This window comes from Pholcus phalangioides, unplaced genomic scaffold (assembly GCF_987345545.1).
Source record: "Pholcus phalangioides strain wild (caught in Gottingen) unplaced genomic scaffold, Ppha-v1.0 ptg000003l_1, whole genome shotgun sequence".
Taxonomy (NCBI): Eukaryota; Metazoa; Arthropoda; class Arachnida; order Araneae; family Pholcidae; genus Pholcus; species Pholcus phalangioides.
This window is the reverse complement of record NW_028301596.1, coordinates 32,427,110-32,440,737: the sequence shown is the minus strand read 5'-3', so window position 1 is coordinate 32,440,737 and position 13,628 is coordinate 32,427,110. Positions and strand designations below refer to the sequence as shown.

At 36.4% G+C, this 13,628-nt stretch overlaps 1 protein-coding gene across 2 annotated transcripts in view; it reads right to left on the bottom strand.

Moving 5' to 3' along the window:
- Positions 1–13,628, bottom strand: part of LOC149088416 (semaphorin-2A-like) — a 271,083-nt gene that overhangs the window by 69,178 nt on the left and 188,277 nt on the right. The gene's annotated exons all lie outside the window — the stretch shown is intronic.

The window sequence follows — 13,628 nt, the reverse complement described above, 5'->3', positions numbered from 1 at the left end:
GAAAATCAATCAAGTGGGAAAAAGGAAATACAATAATCTACATGAATTGCATAGCAATAATAATAAAAAAGTCATATCAACACAACTGAAAATTTTCCTCCGAAATGATTGATCTCAAATTCATCGGAGAAACTCTCAGAATTAATATGTTATAATAATAATAGATCGGAAACAAAAAAACAGTATACCGAAGAGCCTCAAAGAATTTTCCTCGTGTATTTCTCTCGTAAGTACACTATTGTTATCTTTATCCCAGGACGCTCTTTCGATCGGGTAATAAACTGTTTGCGGTGTAGAAAAGAAGTTTCAAAACTCGATTCTGGGGGAAATCCTAGAAACTCCTATCCGATAAGTGATCCGCAAGGATTTCTATTGTGTTCAGAAGCACCAAAGGGAATGAGAAGTGTTGTGAACGACGTAATTTTTCCATCGGAAAACGGTTCAATTACCTGTACCTGTTTACTCAAACAAGAGAGAGGGAGAGTTTACTTATAGACGTTTAGTGAAAATGGCAAAGAGCGCTACACAATCGTTCGGCAGTCGATACAGACTCCACTCGATCCTTTCTTCGGGCAGGATTCAAACTCTATCCCAGTTGATAACAATAAATAATAAAAAAAAAAAGAAGCAAAAGTCTTTTCTGAGAGAAATAAACTGGAATCCAATCTGCTGATCGACATCGAACTGGCCCTTAACGTTAACAAAACACACAGCTCCCACGTTCCTCTTCTTCCCATCCAACATGGAAGTCAAAGAAACAACACAAAAAGTATGAGAGAAGCCTCTCCATTTGTGTGGGTTGTTTCTGTTTGCTTCTGGATAATACTGTTAAATCTTTTTCCTGAAAAACAGAAATCTTATTCCGGATTAGGATGGTAAACCTAGATTCCCGTCTTCAAGGCCCGAAAAAGTAGCAGTTTTCGGTGACGTTAATCCGTTTGCAATCTTTGAAAGGAAAGAGGAAAAGAAAAAGTTAAAAGAGATATATTATTTTTACTTTTCTTCACAGTATCAGGTTCGGGGAAAGATAAACAAGATTTTCAACCAAAGTCTGTGCGTTAAAAACGGGAAGAAAAAATATTTTTAGTCCTTGTGGTAACTCTGACACGAACGTCTATCTTATAAGTGACACATGGCATAGAAGTTAATTAAATTTTCCACTTTTTGCTTGAGGAAATATTTAGCGTACTTCAAGGTCTACAAGCGGTGACACCGACTCTTCGTGACTCATTTTCAAGATTTTTATAAGTTCGATTTGAAGAACCGAATTTCTTCAATATACAGTGATACCTGGGCTAACGAAAATGATTCACTTTGGAAATCAGGTTACTTATCTGAAACGTGATTTCCCCTAGGTCTCTATAGAAAATAGTTTAATTCGTTCCAGATATTGCCCAAAATTTAAAGATAAGTCATTTAAAACACTAAGGAGAGCTATAAAAAAGACACAAAAACTGACCGAAGGTTAAAATCAATAGCTTCAAAATTACATACATGATAATTCACAGGAAGGTTAAGCACTGAAGATTATTTAATTTCACACTATGTAACATAACCAACATTAGCTTTAGTTCTACTAATAACTATACTGGCTTTTGTCTACTAATAACCATACTGGCTTTTGTCTACTAATAACCATACTGGCTTTTGTCTACTAATAACCATACTGGCTTTTGTCTACTAATAACCATACTGGCTTTTGTCTACTAATAACCATACTGGCTTTTGTCTACTAATAACCATATAACTTTAGTCTACTGAAGCTAGTCACACAACCCAGTCGAGTTGAACTCCTTTTCGGTTCCCACCCATTTGTGATTTGGTCAGCTCATTGTGTGTGTGTGTGTGTCCGATCCATACGGATGGAAAAGATAAGCTCCTAGAATGTCCAGATTGTTCAGTTTGATTCTTGCACTGAAAGAACGCGTGCTCTAAAAACTTCTTTTTTTTTTAGCATTTTCTATTAGCTAAATCTTTCATGAAATGATTCAAAAACGTCCAGAAAAAGAGTCCGAGGTGGACATGAGTTAATCGTACTAGAGTGACAATTCCTGACGTGATGATATGCGCAAAAATTCAGCTCACGACGCGGCTATTTTACGTTGGCGCATGACTCGATATCAAAAAAAATGCATTCGTTAGCCGAGGCAGAATCACGGAAAAAGAAAAATTTTCGTTAGCGAAAATATTCATTCGTAAGCTAAGGCGTTCGTTAGACGAGACATCTCTGCATTCGGAAATACCGCAATTGTTACGAACCATTAGAACTAAAAGCATTAAATCAACTACGTTTCTGACATTTAAGATCTGGAGTGACAGTCGTATTTTCCAGGCAATTGTGGTGGTCGAGTGATCATAGTGACGGACTCGCATTACGAGGACCCGGGTTCGAACCCCACCGGTGCCACAGTGGTGGTCGGCTGAAGTTGGCGTTCTGTGGTTCCAAACTTCAAAGCGCGAATGCCAGCCAATCTCCCCCTGTTAAAAAGTCTCGCCAAAGACAGCAACAGGTCTGCAACGGTACAAATACTCAACCATTACACTTCCCTCATGGTTCGAAAAATAAGATGGCAAATATAAAGGAACATGGACAAGAGATATTCATGTGTGGTTTAGTAGTATAGTAGTCATATTTTCCATTAGATAATCGAAGATTTTATTCGAGTGAGTGACACGATACTAAAGCCTACTCTGTTTAGAGTGCCATCTTGTTAAAAAAAAAAAACCCTCTCTAAAATTATGCCTCTACAGTATAAACTTCGTCCCTACCTTCTCTGTATAGGTCTTATTCATACCAATTTTTTTTAAACACAAAATTTGAAAATAAGCGGAAAAAATATTCACAAGTAACAACTATCTGAATAGAAGTTCATAAACTTTAAGTACCATACATATAAAAAAAAATAAATAAATAGAAATGAGGAGAAATCACAAAGAAAATGCACATAAAGAGCTTCTCCGTTGTTAAGAACCTTCACTTTCATATCGCTTTATGGCTTCAAATAAAGCGCAATCGACCATAAACAATTTTCAACAATAAAGACTCCTCTCCACCCTCTATTATAAAAGATATATCTCCAATAGATCCCTTTACACTATTACCTCGATACATTCCAGAGAATTGAGAGGAAAAGGTAGTCTAAAACGCTTATCTTGAAACAACATCCGTCTCTCGCGATTTCATAGTCTCGTGAACTCCCCCTTACATCATATTCCCCGTTCGCACGTTTTAGCGAAGTTTCATTTCTTTAAATAAAACGAATATTATTAACGAGTTTGGGTAATCATGATAGACATGATAGGTGATTTATGCCGATTTTAGAGATTGGACGTGGAAGAGAATATAACTCTCAGGTGCAGGTTGTGTTTAGAAGTTCAGTTGTTAGCTTGAGATAGAAGAAAAGCCAGGAACTCTACATGGCAGTGGTTCTCAAAGTGCACGTTACTGCTCCCAGGAGGGTGTCGTCAATGGCACCACACCTAACCTAGAATAATGATGAGCTCCAATATGGATTATCAGTAAGAATGAGATTTTATTACACAGTTTGTACATCTGTTTTACTGCCATGAGAAGAGCGAGGGGTCTCCAGGTTCACTACTACTACTACTACTAACCTTACATAAACTCGTACACATTCCTCTGCGGAATTTCTAATGAAATGGTACATAAAGGAACGTGTTATGTGTGCGTGTGTATGTATTATACGCACGGTCCAGAGATGTGCTTGTTTCTTGTTTTTGATGATACTGCCATCTGTCTTACATTTTTTGAAGTAAAGATGGTAAATGCTTGAATTTTCATGTTATGTGAGTATCATGATGAAGGTTGTTGGAGGTCTGCTTGCTCTCGGAGAGAATTTTTTAAATGGGAGACCGGATCGCATTCACTCCTCAAAGTTGGAAAATCGCCGAAAACAAACTTAAACCAACTACCACTGTGGAGTCATCGAGGTTCGAGTCTAGATATCCACCGCAGATTCACTGCTACATGGGGTTTCCATCACCTAGATTGAAGATCTCATACGCTTATTATGAACTCGAAAAGTTATTTCAACCGAGTTTCAAAGTCTTTTCTTCAACGACACAGGAACTGCCTTTTTTTAACATGTTGTGAAAGACAACATGACTTCAGTTGCAGCTCTATATAAAAAAAAAAAAACTGAAACTTAGTTATCTCCCTTGCATATAAATGGGTTGCCGACAAAGACGAAGAAGATATAAGAATACAGAGTAAATCCAACACTGTAAAGTTAAGAGACTGAAGAAAAGTCTGTTTTGTATCTCCGACCCGTCAGGATACGTACACACAGCGATACATATTTGGCCCGGAGCCAGACGAAGAAAATGTCACTTAGGAGCATCTGGAAATGTTTTCTAGAGTGAGATGAGTTTTAAAAAATATGAACACCCTATTTTTTTATTTTGGCACCTATCTCACATATTATTTCCCCCTGTTCCCCCCCGTACCCGCTCTTTTAGCATATTTGTTTTCACGTGACTTAATACCAAAATGAGAAAAGGAAAAAAAAAATGTGATGATATATTATGATTAGGATGAGACTTCTTTCTCTCTCCCTCTCTCATTGTCAAATTACGAACGAAATGATAGAACACCACAACAGGATGAGATTAATTGCTTATGTTCACACTCCCAGGCATTTTCCTAATAAATGTACTCGCCCTGTCTCCAAACTTCATTTTTATTGTTACTATTCAGATTGGTGACGAAATAAGAGATCACGTGCTCTAAACTTGAATGGTGACGAATTTACAGGGGTAAGATTATTATTCTGAACGCGGTTCCCAGAAAAAAGAAATCGAATTATAATCCTATTAGAATGAATACGCTCATCAATGATAGCCCAGTGCATCGTAATCAATAATCGAGTTAAAATAGCTATGATTCAATTTTTGCTCGAAATTAATTTTGATTTCTTTTTAATTCAACAACGGCAAAAACATAACAACTGGTACAAACTTGTATAAAAAGGCAAAAACAGAAGCACAAAAAAAATACATGAATTAGGAACATTCACTCTGTGGACCCAAGAGATTGGGTTGTCCTTTCAGTAGGCCTGCAAAAAGTAATCTAATATCTGTAAGTCAAATGACGTTATTCATAAATTTTTCAAAAATTAGTCAATTGAATTGGATTATGAATTGATTTTGCTTAAGATAATTTTTCCTTTTTTTAAATATAAAGTAACAGAATGAGCCGTTTTTATAACATACACAGTAAGTTATGTGTACATTTGCATTCTATCTTTTATTAGTGTAATCACACAATATCACATACACAGGCGTCCCTCGCTTTACGTGATTAATTGGTTCCGCAAAATAATCGCGTAAGACGAAATCGCGTAAAGTGAGTTGAATTTAATACAGATAAGATAGGGATGGGGGGATGTTCTCCAGAAGGATAAGAGAAAATAAACCAAATTTTGAGCAGCAAAATAACTTTTTCTGAATTAATTAACCATACAATCTTATAAACAAATTTCAATTATGACCATATATGAACAAGTTTGATTAATACTTTTTACTTCTCTGTCTTCAGTACTGCTGACTGATTTTAGTATGAGTGTGTAGATATTTTATTTTCTGAAGAGCCTGAGAACTTGGATGACTAATAACTTTTTTATTGAAAGCAGTCTTGATTCAGTTTACAAACAGCATTCTACGTTTCTTTATGAAAAGTTTAGAAGCAGGGTTGGCGAATTTTATGAATATTTCTCGCAAAAATGTGACAATTCTAGATCGTTTTCTCCAATTAAAAATCTGATGGCATTGTCGATATGTCACCAAAAGATTCCCTTTAATGAGATCTGGTGAGAGATGAATTTGAGCGCTTTTCCATATTTGTCTCATCTAAATCAACATATTCAACGGATTTTGCCGTACCTCTCATTCGGAATCCCTATTTTAGGATTAAAATCAAACTACAGACTGAATTTTGCGGGTAGCAATTTTCAAAATCGAGTAAAGCAAAACTTCGTAAAGCGAGGGATACCTGCACATTTTTTTCAAATCAATACATAGAGCTTTAAATATAGCCCTACTCATGAAAGAACATACAAAAAATGTTTATATATGTATATATATATCCATATTAAAACTGTGCAGGTATTATAAAGATTATGTATACATACCGATTGAATCAGTAATACTCATAAATAGAAGAAGAAAAAAAACCTATTACTGAATTATACAGGGTGTTCTGTTAATTAACCTACAAACTCAGAGGGTTGTTAGTAGGCAGCAAGAGGAACAAAAATTACAATGGAACATGGTGTCGCAAACCACGTTGGTGGGGGGGGGGGTGAAAATCGCGAAAAACGCATGAACGCTCTGAATTCAGGGGAGACGAAAAGTGGATGTCAGTTGACCACTGAATGTATTCGTAAATTCACTCACCATTTCTGACGTCATCACCATCATCATTTTCAATCCACTGATGGATGAAGGTCTCTAAATTTCTCCATTTTACTTTGTCTTATGTTTTATCCATCCAGTTGACTCCATTCACTTTTCGGATCTCGTCGATCCATCTTGTGTGGGGACACCCTCTCGGACGCATAACACCACGGGGGCTACCAATCCTGAATACTTGCGGGCTATCTGTTGCCCTGTCTTCTTGCACACATATATATGTCCTTCTTCTTCTTCAAACCGAGCACAACTCAGGTCTATTGCCATAGGCAATTTACTACCTAGTGAGTTATGCCGGAAGTGTAAGTGTGTGTACCTAACAGTCTGAGTGCGTATCTAGTGTTGTGTAAGATTTTTCAGTGCTGCCATTTATATCTCAGAAGTGAAGTGAGTGATGTGTAGTGACTGAATATTTGTACTGTTTGTAGGACTGCTGCTCTCTGTGGCGAGACTTTTTAACTTACAATATGTCCAACCACCAATATATCAGCTGGGTCATAAGTCACTGCTGGTAGCACACACCGGTAAAAGTTTTCTTTTCAGCCATAATGGCATGTGGCTCTTCAGAATTATACAATTTTTGCCAAATCCTGCTCTTCATCCACTCTCCTGATCCTTCTGTTTATTTCATTAATAAATCCGTTGTCCATGGTAATTTCTTATCCCAGGTACACACAGATTTCTACTTCTTCTATTTCTGTGCTGTTGAGCAGGATCTTCTTCAAAGCAAAGGAGTTGAACATACTTTTGTCTTTTGCAGATTTATTTTCAAACCCACCTGGGTACTCGCCATTTTTCTTTTAGTTCGTCTGGATTACTGCTGATAGTGACAATGTCGTTGGCAAAACGCAAATAGTTTTGAGAAATTCTTCATTTATTAAAATTCCTTCCTCATACCAACCCAGTTTTCCAGACTTGTTTACTTAATATAATTAATATTTCTTTGACTATGTATGTGTAAAACATATTTATTGAATTAAATGTTAAAGTATTTCCTTATATATATATATATATATAGTATGGATTATTATATTTCCAAATTAATTAGATAATTACTTAGAAGAATTTTCTAAAACACATAAATTTTCTTTCTACATGCTATTATTTTTCCATAGCGAATATTAAAATTTATTACCTGTGTGAATAAAAAATGATTCTCTAATGATGGACACTGAGAGAATGGGAAAACTGGTGGAAAATCTACTTTTTTGAAATGATTTCGTTTCTTCATCCAAAGAAATGAAATTAATATTACATTATTTATATAATTTCATAACAATAATTTAGTTCTGTAAAAGATAAAATTTCAGCAATGTTTTTATTCATTGCGAACTTCAAAACTTACAAACGAAGGTCATGACTAAAGTTTATGACGAGTGTATTTCCTCGTGTTTCCTCCACAATGACTCGACACAGGGGGGGGGGGGGGGGGATCGTAAAAATTAACGATAAAAATAAAATAAATGAAAAAAGGGAGAGAAATATATCATCTTAATCTAATTCACAAAAGCAGTAAACATGTTAAATCTATCATTATTAATCCATCACCTACAGAGGTTTTCAACTTCGTCATATCGCAGTCAATCATTCGCGAAAATGTCATTCACACTACGCAATGGAAACTACTAATTCTTTTATGTTCAATCGGACGAAATGAAGCAACCAACTACTAATCAATCACTCTACAGTGATAGCTATCGTGTTATTTTGCACAAATCTATCAAAATATTTTTGCCACTTCTCTAGAATGATTCAGTTGAATTGAATTATGAATAGGTGACGTGTTTCTACTTTGAGGAGGAAATATCCGCTGAGAAAAAACATTTCTATTCAAAAGCTTTTCCACGTTCGGATATAAAAATACTATAAAATCCACACATTTTGACCGCCTCAGTGTCTGCTTGCGTCGCCTGTGGGAGACACTAAATTGCACTTAAAAAAATGTCCACCAAGATAAGTGAAATGCTCACAGAAACCCCAAAAATGTTGTAAACATTTGCTAGTAACTTATTCATACTCATTTGTCGGAACTTTAGGCAGTTTCATAGTTATAAACAAACGTAAAAAAACGTAAATTAAAAATGAGTTTCAGAACCGAGGAGGTTAAAAAAAACATTTAATATCTCTAGGCGTAAATCAACAGTTCCCATTTGGGGTGCTTGGACCCTTCCAAGGGTCCACGGCTTTTTACGGGGAGAGGGGGTTCTACGGCCCTATTGTAGAATTATAAAAAATAAAATATATAATTAAAGCTGAGTTGATAAAGATACCTCTTGTTCGCCACACTATGTGCCCATTCACCACCTTAGACATTTACCACTTTCACTTCTAATATTAAAGACAGATGAAACACTTTCGATATGCACCATGAAACATAAGTAAATAAACATACGTGAAAATGTGTTTCAGTTTCGAATCTTCTAGATCAGGAATCTTCAACTCGTTGCTCGTGAGCACCACGGTGCTCCCTGAAACACCTATAGTGCTTGATGCTCCGTGTCCGATTTCGTGCTCACGAGCACTCTTGATCAACGTCCCAAGTAAAAACCTTATACAAATTGCATTGAAGAATTAAAATCATCTTCATTTCATGCATTGGCATGTCAAACTTGCCATAAGGGTTTTTTGATGATGGGGTACAGGCAGAGCGCTCGAGACTACAAAAAGGTTGCGGACCTCTGTTCTCTCTCTTAGATGGATATTTAGCGATTCTGATACATGAAGGAATATGAACAGAAAAATGTGATACAATAAATAGTGAAACTGTGGTACCCGTGGCTGCAGATAGCTGACGAGACAGGTCGGATGCTGTGCTCCGTCTGCTTCTTTTGGCGGTTACTGCCAAATACCGGTCTTCATTCGGCGTTGTAACTCGGGGGCGACCTGTACTGTAACGTCTACTGACATTTCCGTTATCTTGCAATCGTTGCCAAAGCCTAGAGATGACACTTTGGGCAATTCCAAGTTCCTCGGATACTTCCATCTGAGTACGCCCACATTCCAGGCGGCCGATAATTCTACCACGTAAAAAATCATCCACATGCGTCCTCTGTGTCATAACTATTCGCTTATGGCACTGAGCGCCTTACAGAACTCTTGTGAACAATTTTACTTCTTTGCCACCATTCCTTATATACCCCCCTCTTACACTCTCGTCATTGTGACGTACTATCGGCATCATCTGGTGGCTTCCTGAAATTCGCATATCATTCTTGCAGATGTGTGTGATAATTCTACAGGTGAAATTTTTACTTTAGATTTCGATTTCCGTGTGATTCTGAATTATCCTTAATTTATGGACATGAGTGTATACCAATTCCACCAATTTTTATGAATTCTTAAACTTTGTATTTCAATGTGAAACCGTATTTCTCTGACATTCAACAGAATTTTTATTCTAGCAGAATTTTCGATTGGATGTCTCGAGCTCGACTGCATGGAGATTTTAGTGGGGAAAATATTAGGAGATCGACATAATTGTTTCATAAATGAAAATTAATATTTCTTAATGTGCCCAGAAATGATGAAGGAGCAAACAAAAAAAAGCTCATAAGTTTTATATAGCAGACAAAACTGATTTAACTCATCGTGATGGAAGTTTGAGGGGCGTGCCTCAGAGAGTTAAGAGCTTTTGCCATCATTTTGATCCGTGCGCGGCGTTGTCGAGACTATCGCAGCAAAGCGAGAGTGCATGTGTGTGTATGCGACAGGCATGAGGCTTTGAGAGAAAGAGAGAGCTACAAAAAGGCGTTTTCCCTGATATCCTATTAAAAAAAAATTGAGAAGCAATAAAAAGTATATGAGAGAGAAAATGGACGGAATCACGTAGGAAAGGATTTAGCCCCGGTTCCTTTCAGTGTGAGTCATTTTTATGGATTTCTTCGTGGCTTTCGTGACTAGTGTCCAACAATGACCATTACCTGTGTGAACTCTCTCCGTTCCTACGACTGTCCGGTACAAAAAAAAAAACCCTCGCCACTAACTTTCATCATGGGTTAGTTTAAGCGAATTCTTTGAAGTCGTAACCATTCCGCGTGATTTTATTGTTTTATTTATTTTTATTATTTTTTTCCTGGAAAGTTAGTTTCAACGGCCATTTCTTCTTTTATATAGCTGAAAACCAGCCGTTTATTACCAGCTTCAGTGTACCGTAAAATTGTACCGGTTCATAATAAAAAAAAAAGAAGTTATAAAAATTTAAAGAAAAAGGTTATTTCTACGTGTTTTTTTGTTTAAACTAAAAAATAATAATATTTCAGTAATTGCGATGAAATGATGGATGTTGCAGTAAGTGAATATAAAAATGCATTTTTTAAGATTATTGTTTATGCAAATGGTCGCGTCGGTAAGAGAAAATTCAGTTTACGTTGGAGAGAGGGGGGAAAATTTTACACATAGAATAGTAATGGAAATTCTTTTTGAATTCGCAATTCACTTTAATTACGTAGACAGTCACCAGGCGAGAAAAAAATTGTACAATCAGACTTTTTGATAGAGTTTCTGAAGCATGTCATGGTTTACTTTGTGTGTGTATATTATAAATTCACTCGCTGCCAAATGCACACAATAGCCATCTGTGACACTAAGCAAGTAACGGAAACAAAATTTACAGGAAAATAAGTTTTCGTTTTATACATAAATAAATAACAGTCGATTTACACATTCCTATGAAATATATAAGATGCTATTTATATAAACTTTGATATTTATATAAAATTTATATAGATGCACTAAAATCACGCGCAAACAACACGTGTCTCTGATGATGGAAAAAGTTTTTCAAATAATATAAAAAGATTTTGACAACCTCATAACATTAGAATGAAGCATTTTCTTTGAAAAATATGGGAAAAAAAGTATGAAAAATTTATAAATTTTATTTTGTTTCCATTGAGTTTTGCGTCACGCAGAATTTTTGGAATAAAATAAAGTTTCATGTGGAAAGACAGATGTTTATTGAATGGCGTTATTGAAAGTGAAGTTCATTCACCGAATGTTTCCCTCTGTTATTTCTTTTTTGTGTGCGAATATTTCTCGTCAGTTGTCTTTCCAGAATGTATGGTAGTATTGGTTCAGTTGACGAGAGGTTTAAAGGACAAAGTACCTTCTAAGTACCTACGTACGTAGTTCCAAAAAACAGCATTTTTATGGGAAAATTCAAGGCATGATACAAGGTACTCGAAACCGTCAAAATGATAAATTATCAGGGAATAATATTTACATTAATGTTGTTGTTATATAAGTTGTCTAATTTGTTTACCTCAACGTGTGTGTTATGGCGAATTGAATCAACCGAAATCAAACTAGAGAGCTCCCATGAAGTTGTTGAGCATAACTGAATCACCTGGGCCTTCGACAAATACAACATTTTGGGGCTCCATTCGGCGTTCTTTTAGCAATTGTTATAAAGTATTTTTATACATGCAACAATAGCATAAATAGGTATAACTACTTTCTGTATTGTATACGTTTAGGAAATGCTGAAATGGGCATTTCGCTTGTTTACACTTTGTCTCTCACATCTTCAGTGTTACAAACACCGTTCAAGAATTTAAGAATATGAGAAATTAAAGCTGAATAATTTTTGAACCCTAGGCATATGTTTCGTTTGACAATGGAAATAAAAGAAATCACTGTGAATGACTATGACCGTTGCTTCCTTTCTATTTATTTATTTATATGTTACATGCTCGATGCCAAAAAATATTTTTTGTATCGTTGTTATTTCCAAAGAGAAAGAAAAACGGAGAATCTAACAACGCAACCATAGTATTCTTAAAATGTAATAAAAAAGCTGTAATTACAGGTAAACCAGGATATCGCGATGGTTTTCCAAAGTGTACATTTCAAGATATCCAGAAATTTCACTTCCGACATTTCACCTCTGACAAACGAACTGACAACACTGCCCTGACCGTATGAGTGACTATATAAGTGGGTGAGTGGCCAAGTCAGTGTGTGATTGACTGTATGAGTGAGTGAGTGACCATATGAGTAAGTGAGTGACCATATGAGTAAGTGAGTGGGCGATTGACTGCATGGGTGAGTGAGTGACCGTATGAGTAAGTGAGTGTATGAGCAAGTGAGTGTGAGTGACGGCATGGTTGAGTAAATAACCATATGAATGATCAAGTGCGTGACATTATTAGTGAGTGACAGTATGAGAGAGTGACCATATGAGTGAGTTTTAGTGACTGCATGGCTGAATAAATGACCGTATGAATGATCAAGTGAGCGACCATCGACTATCACTAACTTGGTCACTCATACGATTAATCACTAAGTACTGAATTGGTCACTCATGTGGTCACCCACTTGGTCACTCACACGATCACCCACTTGGTTACTGATATAGTCACTCATCCACTCACTGGTCATTCATACTGTCACTCATCCACTCATTGTTTATTCAAACTATCACTCATCCACTGACTTGGTCACATAAATGGCCACTCGCTCACCCGATCACTTATGTTGTCACTCACTCTCTTGGTTACTCACTCACTCATTTCAACACTCATACAGTCACTCACACGGTCAGGGTAGGAGAAATTTCCGGGAGTGAAATCTACCGGGGACGAAACGTCGGGCGCAAAGTTTCCTTAAACCACATTTCGGTTGTCCCAGGGTCTTCGCTAAACTTTGCTAAGAGATATCGATTTATGCCTACTCAGCAGGAACCAGCTGCATAAAGTTATTTTCACGAGGATTGTACGAAAAAAGCTGTAATTACAGGACAGGGGGCTTTGGGTGTCAAAAGTTTGAGAATCACTGAAATATGGCAATTTATAGTATACATAATCGCAAACAGATATATATTAAATACAAACCGTGCAAGAAAAACACACAGGCTCTTAGGTAATATACCGTACTGCAAAGGAGAACCTACGATAGACCATCCTTTCAGTAGTAAAATATTAGTCAACCAATTGAGGGTGATAAATCGGGATTAAGAGCACTCCAGAAAAATTCTAACATTGATGCGACGAGCCTCTTGAGCCAACCCTACGGGCTATAAGAATTTCCAAGGCATTTTGAGAAAACACTCTCGTGGAGCTCTTTCTTCTTTTAATACAAAAACTTTCTCACATGTAAGGAAAAGGAATGAACGTTTTTTTTCTTCCCTCATAATTTAAATTTTAGTTTTCATTCTCTTTTGTGCTTCAAAACGATATTTTACAAAATCTGTAAGTAGAGAT